Source organism: Mustela nigripes, chromosome 12, assembly GCF_022355385.1.
Source record: "Mustela nigripes isolate SB6536 chromosome 12, MUSNIG.SB6536, whole genome shotgun sequence".
In the NCBI taxonomy this organism is placed as follows: Eukaryota; Metazoa; Chordata; class Mammalia; order Carnivora; family Mustelidae; genus Mustela; species Mustela nigripes.
The window spans coordinates 54208332-54225561 of record NC_081568.1 but is presented as its reverse complement, the minus strand read 5'-3'; the positions used below and the strand labels follow the sequence as shown (position 1 = coordinate 54225561).

Sequence of the window (17230 nt, the reverse complement as noted above, 5' to 3'; positions counted from 1 at the left end):
GAGCCCCGCATAGAGCCCCGCATAGAGCCCCGCATAGAGCCCCGCATAGAGCCCCGCATCGGGCTCTCTGCTCAGTGGGGGGCCTGCTTCCCCCTCTCTCTCTGCCTGCCTCTCTGCCTACCTGTGCTCTCTGTCTATCAAATAAATAAATAAATAAATCTTTTTTAAAAAAATAAATAAATAAAAGACTGAGGAAAGTAAAGGGTAGACCATGACATGTCAAGGAGAGTAGGCAAGAAAAATCATTTCACTTGGTACACTATTATTGCAAATTATGGTAAGATACTGGGAAAAGGATAGAAATATTAATAAAGAATAGATATGAGATTGTATTTGAGAGATAAAATAATTATTAAGTTATTCAGTAATTTTAAGATGAAAGTTTGGGAGGAGAAAGAGTTGAAGCAGATGAAAGAGCCAAGGATTTCCTTAAAATTTGTTTATTTGGGTGGTGTTAATGTTCACATATACTGGAATGAAGGAAAAAGAACAAGTTTTGAAAGATATTAATAATGGTGACAAAAAATAATATTTACATGTTATATGTCAGACAGTGTGCTAGTCACAGCAAACTATTAAATATGTCATAACCCTTGATAGGGAGATAGAACTATTTAAATATGTACTGTTACCCCTAGTTTTTAAGACAGGATAAGAGAGATTAAATAAATTATTCAAGGTCACATAGCTCATTAGGGGCAATATCCAGACTCCAACTGAGATTTACCTTCTAAAGCCAATATTGTCAACCTCTATGCTCTATCTGATAAGAACAGACTATAGACAATTGAGGTGGAATTTTCACAGTTTGGATCCAATTTGCCTAATAAGTTCTTCAAAAAGCAAAACCTGGCATAAAAGCATGTATACTACCAGTTTATTAGGAAAGACAATTCCAGAGAAGCAGAAGTGAAGAGAAATCTGGGTGAGTCAAGGATATACAGAGAACAAATATTCAGTATTAAGTTAAACAGACTAGATCTCTTGATTGTAGGACGGTCTTCTAAGAGGGCATTTGAACTATCATATTTCAGAATAGTCCATGTGGAGGATGAAAGGGAGAATACTCACCAACTCTCAGCAACATTAAATATTTGCTCCAAAAGCTTTAGCTCCCTGCCTTTCCTAGGTTGCTCATGCAAAGATACCAAGTGGGCCTCAGTGGCAACAGAGATGTCTTGTGGCAGGATGCAAGATAGATTCAGCATGAATGGAAAAGGTACTGATGAGTTGTTGGTTACACAATCACAAGGAAGCTAATGCAAAATAAGAGGCCAAGTTCCTGAGACAAGTACGATTGGGAACTATGCAATGGTATGTAAGAAATAGCTGATATATCTGTTCTCTAAATATTATCAGCTTTGTTGTTCTCTTATGTTATTTCCCCTTCTGGTGTCTTAATTTCTACAAAATGGAGAAAGTCACAGTACCTATCAAGGAGTGCTGTGGGGATTAAAAGGTTTTAATATTATCAATCATTTAAAACGGTAACAATATAAGCATCAAATGCACTTATCATTTGTTATTGACATTATCACCATCATTGTTGTTGAGAAGGAGAAAATCACCCCCTTAATATCCAGGAACTGGCTGGGTACTAACACCAAAGCCTGGGTACTGTTAGAAGCTGGCCTGGCACTCACGGCTAAGAATATAATGTTCTCTTATTGAATATAAACAATCTAACTGAAAACACGAGGATCCAACAATGTCACTTTGTGACCATGTTGAAGTGAGACAAAAACCAAAATCTTCATTTATCAAATAGGGAGTACAATAGTCCGTATCCAAAAAAAGTATTTGAGAAAATGGGTAAAATAGAAGACAGATTACATTGGGCAAATTGATGAATAGGAGATGGGGAATTCAGTCATTTTTAAAAGTATAAATGTGAATGGGACAGAGATGGAAATTTAACTTGGGGAAATGTAAGGTTGCAGGAGAGATTACTTAATGACAGGGAAAAGTAAACATTTTAGTTTGCTTTAAGAAAGGGTCCATGGGAAAGATGTGTTTGAAGATCCAAGAAAATGAGGAGAAATTTGATGAATGAAGTTCCTAGAGTACACAGAAGAGATATCAAGAACATAGTTGGAGAACTAACCCTGAAAAGGAAAAGGTATTTCATTCTCTGAAATTGGAGGAGAAAGGGAGATAAATAGTATTGCCCAATGTGAAGGATCTGTGATAGATGCTAAAGGGAGAAGGCAGTAAGAAATTTTATCACTGATGACTTGTTTTCTCAGTCAGGAAGTAATCCAAGACATCTGTTGAGGGTAAGGGTCAGTGGCTTAGTGACACTGGAACAGCCACAACAAAAAGAGAACTGGAACCAATAGAAAGGAAAGAACGAGGTATCAGGCACTATTAAGAATCCAGTTAACACTTCCTTTCATGGGTGGTAGTGAGAGTGGATAGTGCACCCTGAAGGCCTCAAGCACATTGTGAGAGTACAAGGTGGAGTGGCGATGCCTGCCCACCTCCAAAAGGTACACTCCTATCCTCTATCCAGGTGAATCTTTGCTCCTAATCATGGCATTGCCAAGTTTCACTTCTGGTACTTTGCATCTCAGCTGAAGACTGAAGAGTTCAGGGGAAATTGTCTACAAATTGTCTACCTGTGGACAGGTGTTGAAGAAATCTACCTTACGGGTTAAGAACTTCGGCACCTGACTATGCTATGACTCTGGAAGTGGCAACCACAACATGTACTGAGAGGAACAGGACCTGACCACTGCAGGAAGTGTGTCTCCCAGTGCTACTGACACATGGATGAACAGCACTGTGTCTGGGCCCACTCAATCCAGATCATGATGGTGGAGGAGACTGCAGCCAGCAAGTGCCCACTGGCAGCCAAGCAGTTCCATGATTCCAAGATCAAATTCCCACTGCCTTGCCGGGTCCTGAGCTGCCAACACAAGCCATGCTTCACCAGCAAGAGGCCCAATATCTTCTTTTACGTGCAGAGCCTCCCTGTCCCTAGGTCTGCCCGAATAAACTCCATGGAAAAAAACAGGGGAAAAGAGAGAGAGAGAAAGAATGCAGTCAAGTCGGAAGATTCTTTATTCATAACCTTAATGGTCCTGATCAGTGAGGCTATGTAATGTTTCTCTAGAAGTCCTTAGCAGCTGAGATGAGGAAAAGACAAATCAAGACTGATTCCTTTTCTCAGTGGCAAGTTTTCTGTGGTGTAAGGTTAATTAAGAAAAACAAAAGAATAAAAAATCTAAAGAGAACCCAGTTGAAATAAGCAATGAATATGTCCAGACTCGATAAGAGGTAAGCAAAGCCAGCTACAGACTGACTCATTAATGGAAGTCAAAGTTCTAGGTCACTGGAGGTGCGGGATAGGGTAAGTAGGTGGAGATGCAGAGGAGAGGAAGAATGATGGCTAGGGTAGGTAGCAGTGCCACTGAGGGAACTGGAAGATTGGAAGGATACAGGGTTTCAGATAATAAGTTTTAAGATTTTGGAAACTGAAGAGTTGTAAAGGATAGTGAGATGCATACAATACTCTAGAAATTTGTCCTTGAAGTTGGGCAGGGGTGTGGAGAGAAGTACCATAGAAAAGTTCCAAGACCCTAGCTGCCATAAAAGGTATTAAATATTAATGAGACAAATTTTGAAAAAATTGACAAATATTAGTTATTATATTTTCTCAGGGAATGTAAGATTCCTAGTACACTATAAAAAGAAAGAAGAAGAAGAAAACCCCTTTAATGTTTCATATTATAATTCAGAAAATTTACACTACTGTATGATAAGTTTCATTAAGCTGTAGTGAGAATTATTTTTACAGAATGCTTATATGCTACACATAAATATTACAAATAAATTTGCTGGTATCTACTGATACAACTTTAAAACATATTCAAAAGATTTAAGAAGCTACCTTGTTAAAAAAAAAAGTATATAATTCTTATGCCACTTTTCTATGTATGAAATTCCTTTTTTTTATTTTTAAGATTTTATTTATTAATAATAGAGAAGGGGAGGGGGAAAGAGAGAGAGAGAGGCAGAGGGAGAAACAGGTTTCCAGCAGAACAGGAGCCTGATGTGGAACTCGATCCCAGAACCCTGAGATCATGACCTGAGACAAAGGCAGCTGCTTAATGGACTGAGCCACCCAGGCATCCCTGTGTATCAAGTTCTTAATAGGAAAAGTAACTGGACAAATCTAGTGACCCTAGTAAATATTTGGCACTTACACTGAAGCTTTACTTAGCCCTGAAAAGAAATTCAGTATTCTCACTCTTGGTGAGATCTTAAAGAATGACTCATTACACCTAACTGTTCCTCCAAAATGTCTGGCTGTTAGAAGTGACTTAGTAGGGCAGAAAATAAAACATACCCATACTTTACTTGCTATAAAGAAGACTGTAAACTTAATTATGAAATATTAAATCCCACTTCCACAGAAAAAAGTTACCTGATTACATCCCTGAAAAAATACATATGTCTTAATTTTAACATCTTAATTTTGCTACATTTAATAAGACCTTATTTTAAGGTTTTCCTTTTTCCTGATGCTGATCATCATACTAGGAGAATAATCAGAAACCACTAAGAGAAGATGGCAAAGAAATGCCATAAAAAATTACTTAAATAGGATATATTGGGGGGAAAAAAAGTGTCATCTAGGCAGTCTTATTTGATATATAGAATATCTTTTACAAAAATTGTGATTTTTAGATGGTGTTTACAACTAAAAGATAGAAAAAGTTAACATGTTTTTAATTTGACTTTTCTTCTGGAATCCCCAGACAATGTTATAACTGATTATAATTGACTCATTTAACTCATCTGAATTAGTTTTTAATAAGCTATAAAAAGATGGACAAATTTTCTCTAGTTTCTCTTGGGAATTGGAGATAATTAAATGAAGGTGCAATCCTTACTTCTAAGGATATTTTTTGGTTAATTTTCTTCCTTCTAATTTTTCTTGGGTCTGTATACCATTCTGACCCTAACTCTACCATGGGTGATTAAGAGTTGTACTTGTACATATTTCATTATCAAATATGAATAACTCTTATGTCACAGTTATGATTTACCTGCAAAGCCAAGAACCTTGTCAGTTATTACCTAGCATTATACTATTTTATTCACAAACAATTCACTTATTGATTTCATATGTAAGTAATGTTTTATGTTCTTAGCAATTAGATTTCAATCCTGAAATCTTTACTCTTATTTCTCAATTTCCATGTATCTATTGGGATAATCAGAAATTATGAATAAACCATGTATGAGTACCTACAATTCTGCATGCAATATAAGAGCCACTAATCATGTGTAGCTATTGAGCCCTTGAAGTATGTCACTAGTCTGAATTGAGATGTGCTGTAAGTTTAAAATACAAAGCAGTTTTGATGTCTTAGAACAAAAAAGGTAAAATATCTCACTAACTTTTATATGGATTAGATGTTGAAATGGTGATATTTTAATATATTTGCTAAAATAAGACATATTAAAATAATTTTACCAATTATAGTATAATGGTATGGCTATAAAAACTTAAAAATTACATATATGATTGACATTTCCATTTCCCATTAGAATTTTATTGGGCACTACTGCCCTAGCACAAAGATCAAAATTAGTACACTCAGTAAATGTATCCTACAAAAGAATGCAGATATGGAGAATATTATAGGAAACCCTATTATCTGCCCCACCATTTCTCATGGTTTTACTCATTCTTCCTCTTTGAAAATAACCAAGATTTTAAAACAGCTGTTTAAAGGTATGAATGGACAAGAACCAAGTTTTAAAGTGTTTCAGAGTACAATCCAATAATTATATAGTATTTTTATTGCTTACAACATAATGTGTTATTATGTTGTGTTATCAAAATAGCTGATGGAGTATGATGTTGAAACTCTGTATCTCCTAACTCTAGCATTCCTTACACATTAAAATGGTTATGTAAAAGCAGACCCAAAAAAAAAAATAATACCACCACCACCACAACAACAACAAAAAACTATGGCTACTCACATAGTTACTCTTTTGATGACAAATATGCAATGATTCCTCATTCAACATTTTATAAGTGCCCCACTGCTGTAAATGATTCAGCACTCTCTGGCCATGAATAATTCATAGGGGAAGAATCAAATACCAAATATGTTGGGTTATGTGATGTTTACAGTGGCTTTTAAAACTTATCTGCAGAGGGGCACCTGGGTGTCTCAGTGGGTTAAAGCCTCTGCCTTTAGTTCAGTTCATGATCCCAGGGTTCTGGGATTGAGCTCCGCACTGGGCTCTCTGCTCAGCGGGGAGCCTGCTTCTTCCTCTCTCCCTCTCTGTCTACCTCTCTGCCTGCTTGTGATCTCTGTCTGTCAAATAAATAAATAAAATTTTTAAAATAACTAAATAAAAAATAAAACTTATCTGCAGACTTATTCCCATTGCTCTATTTCTTATCATATCTTTGTGGGAGGACAATTACCATGATGGACATAAAACCTGAAACAGTTAAATAATACTGCAAAATGCTCTATAAAATTTAAGTGCAACATGGAATAATTTCTCCATTTCTCTAAGTATGATGACTAACCTTGGGATTCATGGAAACATCAAACCTCTGTTTTAAATAGGGATTTTTTTGAAAGTATGATAATTTTAGCTTTGTAACTATAGATGGCATATAATGATTTAGAAAATTATTGACTTTTGTCAACTCTTTTTCTTATTTCTTCCTCTCATTTTTTATTTCTTTTAATCATCAATAGTAATCTTTTAAAATCACTAAAGAATCAATATTCCTTATAACAAGTTACAAAAAAACAAAGTGAAAATATTTTATTTCTTTTGATTTTTTTTAAAGATTTATTAATATGAGAAAGGGAGCAAGACAGTAGGGGGAGGGGTAATAGGAGAAGGACAAAGAGAACCTCAAGCAGAATCCACGCTGACCATGGAGACCCCACATGGGGCTTGATCTCACAACCCTGAGATCGTGACCTGAGCTGGAACCAAGAGTCAGTCACTCAATTGAGCCACTCAGGCCCCCCTCTTTTTTTATTTTATAATAGAAATAATAATATCAGGTTTAAAATATAATCTTCAATGTCTAAATGTCAATGAGGAATTACCACTTCCAAAACTAATTTCTTACTCCTAAAGCTATGAGGATTTAAAACTTTTTTTAATACCTATGTGGATTTATCTTATCTGTAATTCACACCTACTGATACTAATTTATATTAGAACTACAAAGAACAAGTATAATCTCTCTTCCATGTAAACTGAAGTGCTTTCTTAACATTTTTTAGCATTTTATATTATTTTTGTAGGTAATCTCACTCACAATCTCATATATATTACATATACATAGCTTATAACATTTCTTTCTGTGCTCTCGTTCCATTCAACTTTTTATTTATTTTTTCTCCATTTAGCACAGGCATACTAAATTTAGCAGTCTTTAGAGCATCTCAAACTCCATGCACTGAAAATGAAACCTCTCTGCCCAAATTTGATGAGTGATTTTACTCAAAATGGAATCATTCTTAGATCAGCTTCTTCTTCACTTCCTATATCCCATCAGTCACCATGTCTTTTCAACCTCATCCCTAAATATTTGCTAAAACCCAGGATTTCTTCCCAGCAATCTCCTCAATTCTCTGGATTAACTTCTATTATCTCTCACCCAGGTGGAGGTAATGGCTTTTTAAATGGTCTCCCTGCATCCATTCTTGATACCCTCTGCTCATCTCTGAGCAATCAAAGTGTTTACTTAAATATATAAAGAAGATGAAGTTACTCCTTGCTCAAATTTTTTACATTGCCTTTTCTAGTTATTTAGTAAAAGCTCAGAAGACTTAGTAGTGGTCAACCACTGGCTACAAATTCTGGGTTCTGCTTACCATACCCCTGCTTAATTAATTACTCCTCACAGTTCAGATATCAGGAAAAAGACTTTTGCCCAAGAAAGCCTTCCCTAACTTCACTGAGCACTGTCCATTCCCTCATTACAATTTACTCGTTATACCATGTGTCTCAACTTCATGATGTATAATATTATGATTTCATATTAATTCTGAAAGAAGGAATAAAACAGTACATTAAAATTAACCTTTAAAATACTTAAAATGTTTATGTCTAGATCCAAACTGTAGCCACTGGTATATATTCATATTTAACATGATTCAGGCAAATAACAACAAGAATTCAAAGATTAATTACACACCCAAATCTAAAAAAGCACGGGCATACTAAACCACTATAACTCCAAGCAACAGAGAAAAGTTACACCCTTAGCCTATAAAATACTATAATCTGTATGGAGAAAAGCAATACTTATTTTCAAGACTACCATTATAATATAGTTGTGAGTGAAGGAAAGACCATGACCCTGAAAACAGTCAGAAAAATAATATGCAATACAGTCTTTGCTGCATCAGAAGCTCTATTAGGCAAACAGATCTGCTTCTGCTTGTAGGGTGGTTCACTACAGATAATGTGAGAGGACTGCCTTAGGGAATGTCACAATTTCCCCATAAAGCCATTTTCATAAATAGATGTTTCAGTTGGATGGAAATTAAAAAACAAAAGCAAAGAAAAATGTCACTTTCTCAGTGGACACTTTCTCAGATGGGCACGAATACATTCATTTTAAAACATAGAAAAATCTGGGAAACCATCAAAATAACCATCTGTTAGAATGGTCTTAAAGGGGTACACTTTCTTACAGTCAAACTTCAGAGGTGACCCAACAGAATCTGAGAATGGGAGTGGCAGATGGCCCCTGGAGATTACATTTTAAATAACTTTGTTCTAACCTCTGGGTATATAAGAAGTTGTAAGAAGGAAAAAAGAAACAGAGATAAACTGGCATTCCCTGCATTTACTGTGACACAATGAAGGATTTGTTATTCTTTCAAAGTTCTTATATAGGCTTACACACATTATAAATTTTATTTTATTTTGATTTTATTTATTTATTTATTTGTCAGAGAGAGAGAGAGAGAGAGAGAGAGACAGCAACACAAATGAGCATAAGCAGGAAGAGCAGCAGGCAGAGGGAGAAGCTGCTGACCCAGGAGCCTGGATGCTCATAGGAACATGACCTGAGTCAAATACAGATGCTTAATGACTGAGCAACCCAGGCACCCCACATTATAAATTTCACAATAAAGTGCATATTTTGCCTAAATTTGTCCATGGCATTGCATTTTTCTTAAGCAAGAGACTATGTCATAGAACATGGTCACTCAGAGTTATGAAAAGCTCCCACTTGCTGAAATGAACTGTGAGTGGTGGGAAACAGAGTCTTCTTTATTGTACTACTCCACTTATTTTGATATGAATTCCTAGTTAAGATTTTAGAAATTTTACATATTATAAATCTGGTGCCCAGAATGTTTTCTTTCCCTTATAAATTAAAAAAACTGGTTTAACAAAAGCTGTACATATCTATTATGGGCTGAATTTTGTCTCCCCAGAATTCTTATGTTGAAGTTCTGGCCCCTTGTGAAACTATTTAGAGCTGGGGTCTTTAAGGAGGTAATTAAGGCTTAATGAGGTCATAAGAGTGAGCCCTAATCCAATAAAACTAGTCTCCTTTTAAGAAGAGAAAACTGTCTCTCCCTGTCAACAAGAAGATGCCATGTGAAGACTCAATGAGAAGGTGGCCCTCTGAAAAACCGGAAGAGGCCTCACAAGAAACCAAATTTGCCAACAACCTGATCCTGGATTTCTAGCCTCCAGAACTGTGAGAGAATGAAATTCTATTGTTTAAACCACCAAGCCTGTGGTATTTCTTTATGATAGTCCCATCTGACTCATACACTCTGGTATCTTTGGAGGACCTTAATTCTTTGGTCTGTTGGTTTGGTTTGTTTGGTTTTGGACAAGCCTACAATAATTTGGACAAATACATAGTTTTGAACATACCTATGACTATAACTACATAAACATTTTTATGTGTCAAAATTATTTTCACCCCCCAAAAATTTTGTGTCATCTCAATTTCACACTGAATCAATGTTTGATACATTATCAAAATACAATAGCAAATCAGAAAATCTAGAAAACATTTGACAATAGCAGCTTACCTTAGACTACCTCCCCATTAATTAATAATGACTTGTCCCTAGCAATACCAATACAATCATGTTATGTAACTTGGACAAGGTCAAGCTTTGCAAATGATGTTTTAGCAAAAAGAGTAAAGTGGCTGGGTGCCTGGGTGGCTCAGTGGGTTAAGCCTCTGTCTTCAGCTCAGGTCATGATCCCAGGGTCCTGGGATCAAGGTCCACATCAGGCTCTCTGCTCAGCGGGGAGCCTGTTTCCCTCTCTCTCTCTGCCTGTCTCTCTGCCTACTTGTGATCTCTCTCTCTGTCAAATAAATAAGTAAATAAATAATCTTAAAAAAAAAAGAGTAAAGTGGCTACTAGCTCAAAAATTGGGTATGAAAATGTTACTTAATTATTTTTTATTGAAAGAATGCTTATAATCTTCATAAAACCTTTAAGTCCCAGTAGCTCTTACAACTGAATTTGGATACTGAAAAAAAAATACAAAACAGCAATTAAAAAATGAGGCAAATTATATAAGTATGCAATTAAGAAACAAAATTCAGAATGAATACTATATTTGTTTTAGAAGTTCTTTTCTGGGGCATCTGGGTAGCTCAGTCAGTTAAGCATCTGCCTTCGGCTCAGGTCATTATCTCAGGGTCCTGAGATTGAGCCCATTTTAGGGCTCACTGCTCAGCAGAGAGTCTGCTTCTTCCTCTCCCTCTTCTGCTCCCCTTACTTGTTCTCTTTCTCTCTCTCTGCCCCTATTTCTGTCAAATAAATAAATAAAATCTTAAAAAAATAAAAGTTCTTTTCTCACTTACTATACATATAATGCAAATTAAAATATAATATGATTTTTGTCTATCTAGTCAGCATTTTTTTTTAATTTAGACTTTATTTTTAGAGCCATTCTGGATTCACAGCAAAATAGAGAGGAAGATACAGGAATCTCCTATTTACATGATGGCTCCCCAAACATACACCCTTGTCCTTTATCAAATTCCCCTATGAAATGATACATTTGTTACAAATGGTGAACCTACATGGAAACATCACAATCACCTAAAGTGTACAGTTCACACTGCAGCTCACTCTTACTGAAATATTCTATGGGTTTGAACAAATGTCTAATGAGGTATATCCATCATTACACTGCCCTAAAAATCCTCCGTGATTTTCCTATTCTTCTCTTCCCTCCCCAAAATGTCTGGCAACCGCATATCATTTTATTGCCTACAAAACTTTGTTTTTTCCACAATGTCATATAGTTGGAACCATACAATATATATAGCTTTTTCAGATTGGCTTTTAAACACTTAGTAACAGGTATGTATATCTCTTCCATGCCTTTTTATGGCCTGATAACTTCTTTTTTTAAGTGCTGAATAATACTCTACTGTCTAGATGTGCAGCATTTGTTTAGTCATTCACATGGAAGGACATTAAAAGGTTGCTTTTAAGTTTTGCTGAATTCTCTGTAAAATTACTACAAACATCCATGTGAAGATTTTGTGTGGATGTAAGACTTTCACATAAACTTTCAACTCCTTTGGGTAAATATCAAGTAGTAGATTACTGGGGTCATCCTTAGTTTTGTAAGGAAACAACCACATTTTCTTCCACAGTGGCTGCATCATTTTGCATTCCAGCCAACAATGAATGAGAATTCCCATTGCTCTACATTCTTACTGGAGTTTGGTGTTGTCCATAATCTTGGATTTTGTCCATTCTAAGAGGTATATAGCGATACATCATTGTTTTTCATCTGTAATCACTGATGACATATGATGTGAAGAAGCATCTTTTCATATGCTGATTTGCCATCTATATATATTCTCTGGTGAGGTGTCTCTTAAGGTCTTTGATCCATTTTTTAATGAGTTGTCTTCTTATTGTTGATATTTAAGTGTTCTATGTTATTTTAGGCAACCGCTGTTCATCAATAAGTCTTTTGTAAGCATTTTCTCTGTTTGGTTTGTCTTCTCATTCTCTTGACATTATCTTTCACAGAGCAAAAAGTTTTAATTTTAATTTTAATCTACTTGTCATTTATTTCTTTCATGGATTGTGCCTTTAGTGTTGTATCATTATCAGTTAGCAGTTAAGGTTGATTTATATATATATTAAATATATATATATAAATATATAAAATATATTAAAATATATATAAAATATATTAAAATAATCTAATTTATAAAGATTAATGTATATAAATACAATTCTGTTTTAAAATGGAAAAAGAAAAAGAACAACATACTCAAATTCTTTGGAAATTTTAAATAAATTACAGCATATTCAAAGACTGAAATACCATGTATTCATTAAAATGATCCTGAGAATATACTATGATTTGGAAATCATCTATGATAAAATTTTAAAATAAAATGCAAAAGAAACAGGGGTGCCTAGGTAGCTCAATTTGTTGAGCGACCATTTCTTCATTTTGGCTCAGGTCATGATCTCAGGGTCATGAGCTCAAGCCCTGCACTGGATCTTCCCTCAGCGTGGAATCTGAGAGAATATCCTTCTCCCTCTACCTCTCTCTTTCTCTCTTTCTAGTAAATAAATAAATAAATCTTCAAAAAAATGCAAAAACAATATGTGATATAAACTCAATTTAAGTAAAAATTGTATTTATGCTCCCCGCCTAGCAGAGAGCCCGATGCGGGGCTCCATCCCAGGACCCTGGGATCATGACCTGAGCCAAAGGCAGAGGCTTTAAACCACTGAGCCACCCAGGCACCCCTGAATAATGTTTTCTTAAAGTTCAAATAATACATCCCCAAGTTCAAGGTAGATCATATACTAAAATAAATTATCTTTTGTTTCATTCATCTCATTATTTACATTTCAATCTTTTCCAAAAGTTAAAATAATTTTTAAAAATTAACTGACAACTCTAATTACATATTGCATAGTTGCCTAATAAGCTAAATAAAACAGACTCTGAGGCCCATTCAACCTCCCTTTAAGAACAGTACATAAACTCCAGTACTCCCACACAGCTGAGTTTCCAAGCACCTATTTTCTTTCCTTTTAATTTTAACCACAAAATGTTGCCTTGTCTTCCTTTACATTTATTGTGAAATCTTCTGCCACCTTCTTTTCCCTTTCTTATTGAAGTTGTCAGAGTCTATATTTTCCCTTCAGCATTTCACTCAGTCTTAATGAAAATTAACCTCACAGTCAAAATAAAATGGAGCTTAATGGAAAAAAAGAAGAAGGTAATAAGTTTATAAGAAAACTGATGCCATACTTAGGAAAATCAGTGTCAAAAGCTGTGATCATGTTATCACTTGATGATACAACATCATTAACACAGCTGATGTAAAGTTATCCTGAGTATAAGTAATTGTGTGAGAGAACACAGGTGTGAGTGTACATACCACCCACTGGATTTCACTCAGAATCTGTGAAGGTCATATGTTGTCATCACATTTCAGGACCTGACACCAAAATAGCAGCACCTTTGATGATAAAAGATAAAGCCGAAGCATGAACAGAAAACCAATCTCCTTCTTTCTTTATAATGCGGAAAACTCACACTGCAAGGCATTTCCATTCTAATAGAAATATACTTCACACATTCTACAGATCAAAAGGTATTTGAGTCTCTCATATCTGGCATAGGAGGATATTTCATTTCATGTTCCAGACTATTCTCCTTTCTCTCTCCCTCTTCCTCTCCCTTCACTCCCCTTCCCTGTTCTCTCCTCTTTGACTCCCAACCATATTTCCTTACTAAATCACACCATGAGCAATAAGTTTCAACTTTGCCTTAATCGAATACACATAAACCAATCAAATTGATTAAATGATTGAGCACCCAAGAATTATAACAGTCTCTGTAGAAAAAAAAACTAAGGATACAACATCTATAGTACAGCTTACATTTTCAAAGTGACAATCTTTCCTTCTATTTACCTCTTATTTGGTTATTTTTCACTTAATTGTTTTTTGTAAATTTGAAGTTCAGGAAGCCAAAGAAAATCCACGAGACATTTTAGGGTACCATAATAATCTGGTGTTTAAATTTTAACTTTTCCTAAACAATTTAAAAAACATATAATTAAAAACAAAAATAATCCAAATCTTTCTCTAGTTTTTTTTGAAATTCAGAAACAGTTGATTCTGGAACAAATTAGTTTGTAAATTACCTTTTATGATTGATTATGATTTAGTAAAAGTTTATTAGTTTGTGTGTACTTAGTATGATCCTTTTTAATTTTTTAAAAGCATTATTTCACTGACAGTAATTCTATTAGTGGCGATAACATTCAAGATTCTGAATCCTTCTTCAGTTTCTATTTTCTTTCTTAGTAGAGTCATGTCTGTCCATTCTTCAAGGCCAAACTATTCCAGGCTCCTTTATAAAACTCCCAGGTTATTCTAGATCTGTCACGCAGTAGCTAATATATATTTTTGGCTATTTATTCTCATTTGGGAAATAGTCATCACCTATTCTCAACAGTGTGGTTCCCATGAAAATGATTCCATTTGTAATTAAATGCCTGGCATGTGACAAACCTGACCAATAAAAGCCTCACATTTCTCTGCCTCTGATTGGCTCCAAGATGGATATGTGACCTCATCAGAACCAACTGAGCAGGTTTTACTAAGATTTCTCAGAGAGAATTCATCTGCTTTCTTTGCAGTAGTTGGCCTAGTGGTACCCAACTTGCAAACACAAGGAGTACATCTGTCTGAGAATGGAGCTCCTGTGAAAGACAACCAAGATCTAGAAAGCAAACAGATTGAAGGACATTGTTTGATCCTCTGACTCAAGCAGCTAATGAGTTTGCATGTATGGTTAGAAGTGTCAGATTCTAGAGACAGATTTTGCCTTTTGTTTGAACCATTCTGGGTTAAATTTTCTGTACCCTGCAACCAAAAGTCTTAATTGACACACAGCAGTGATCACTGTCACTTCAGATTTCCTATAGAAATTGAAACTCTAAGAATTGTCATTTATTAATATACAGGCTTAAATTATTTAGCATATATTAACAAATGCTTGTTTTTAATCTCTCTGATGGGATTTAATTTCTAAAGGAAAACTTTATAATTAGTCATGTTCTCCTGAATAAAAAGGAAAACTGAGATACCTTAAAATTTTCAAGAGCTTATTTGAGTATACTTTTAATGGAATCACATAGGCAAACCAAGAACAGTTGAAAGCATTGCACAGACAAAAGCTAGGGGCAAGGTTTTATAGAGAAGACAATGAAGCAAAGCAATTATTTGATTGGTTATAGCTTAAGCAGTTGCCTGCCTTGAAAAAGCCTCAGCATCTGTTTGGGATTGATTGCCGTTAGGTTTCATTTTCTTGGATTCAGGTGCATTGACTCTGACGTAGGTTTGGTTTGCTTACACAGATTACTGAGGCATTAGAGCCACCCCAGACTAATGGCCTCCTTCTTTAAATACTTTGACACCAGCATATATTCTCCGTAAGTCTAGGTTTGAATATGACACAGAGGGACAAAAACAAGACTTATTGAAACCAAGTTCTGTTAAGGATACATCTAACCCTACCTTCTCACCTTAACTACGATAGTGAGAGAGAAGAGAGGTTCACCATGTCAAATACCTGTTTAACTATCACATATTATCTAGGAATGAATTTTATCATATTAACAACACAACTGATTAAGAATGAGAGAATTCGGGTGCCTGGATGGCTCAGTGGGTTCAGCCTCTGTCTTCGGCTCAGGTCATGATCTCACCGTCCTGGGATCAAGCTCTGCATCGTGCTCTCTACTCAGAAGGGAGCCTGCTTCCCCCACCCTCTCAGATCTGCCTGCCTCTCTGCCTACTTGTGATCTCTGTCAAATACATAAATAAAATATTAAAGAAAAAAAAAAGAATGAGAGAATTCCCTGACAGGATATTTTATTTATTGTGTTATTTACTGAAAGCATAATTATTATTTTCATGATAAAAAGTGGGTTTCTGATATAATTTCTTAGTACCTTAAGCACTGGAAATCCTTAAACCAGTCTAAGGATTGTTTTTGAACCAATCATGCCAAATATTCCCTCTACATCACCTACTTAATGTTATTCTGTAACTCTGCATATTACAATCATCATTTATGCCAGTTCGTGTTATGAAGTTACTTCTATGTATTTGGTCTAAATTACTGATTGCATAAATGTCTGTCTGCATCTACCATTTTTTTAAAGTTAACTTCTTAGGTAGAGTCTTTATCATTGGTTTTTATATTTTTCTAATGTTTTTGAACAAATTTCTTTATCTTTCTTTTTTTTAATTTTAGATTTATTTATTTATTTGAGAGAGAGAGCAGAGGGTAGGGGCAGAGGGAGATGGACTGAGAGAATCTCAAGCAGACTCCCTTCTGAGCACAGAGCCCTACACAGGGTTCAATACTATGACCTTCAGGTCATGACCTGAGCCAAAAATCAAGAGTTGGAACATAGGTTCCAATAAGTTGCACATATTGCATAGAGCACTGTGTGTCATGCACAAACAATGAGTTTTGGAACACTGAAAAAAAAATTAAATTAATTTTTTTTTTAAAAAGTGTTGGAACATTCAACTTACTGAGCAACTCAGGTGCCCTTCAAACAAATTTCTATCTCTGTTATCATCACTTAGGATTTTTTCTTCCTAATTAGATGGCTGTGAATGTCATAAAAGGTACTATCTCTCCATCCAAAACCCCCATCATCTTAGCTCTCTGATTACATGGCAATAGTTTTTCTAACTCTTGCCTCAGTTACTTCAGTGATAGGACTTTATACAGAAGCCATGTTGTTTAACTGAAAGAACCCTTTCTACTTAGATAATGCAAATCCAACTGAGAGCCAAAAGAACTAGGTATCAACATATTTTGTATTAATTACATTTAGCATTTCCCCCATCTCAAAGTTACAAGTAATTTATTTTTATTTAAATACCATAAGATATGTATTCACCAAAGTCTGGCACTTAAGATGTACCCCCTGACTATGTTGACTAATAAGAAAAACCACTGGCTGATAAAATTAATGGGCACCATTCATTTTCCCTTCTCAGTTTTCTAAATTGTGGCTTTCAACATTAAGTCCTATTATAGGAAGTGTACTAAGTGTTGATCTATTAGCTGAAAAAAGAATTTCTAGGCTGATGATCAGTGATTCAAAAAATAACTAAATTCAACTGAATACAAGTGTCAACATCTAATTAAGAAGATCATC

The 17230-nt window shown here is 35.1% G+C and overlaps 1 pseudogene; it reads left to right on the top strand.

The window, feature by feature from the left end:
- The first annotated feature begins 1708 nt into the window (after positions 1–1708).
- The window catches only part of LOC132027524 (large ribosomal subunit protein eL20-like), a 74202-nt pseudogene continuing 58680 nt past the window's right edge, over positions 1709–17230 (top strand).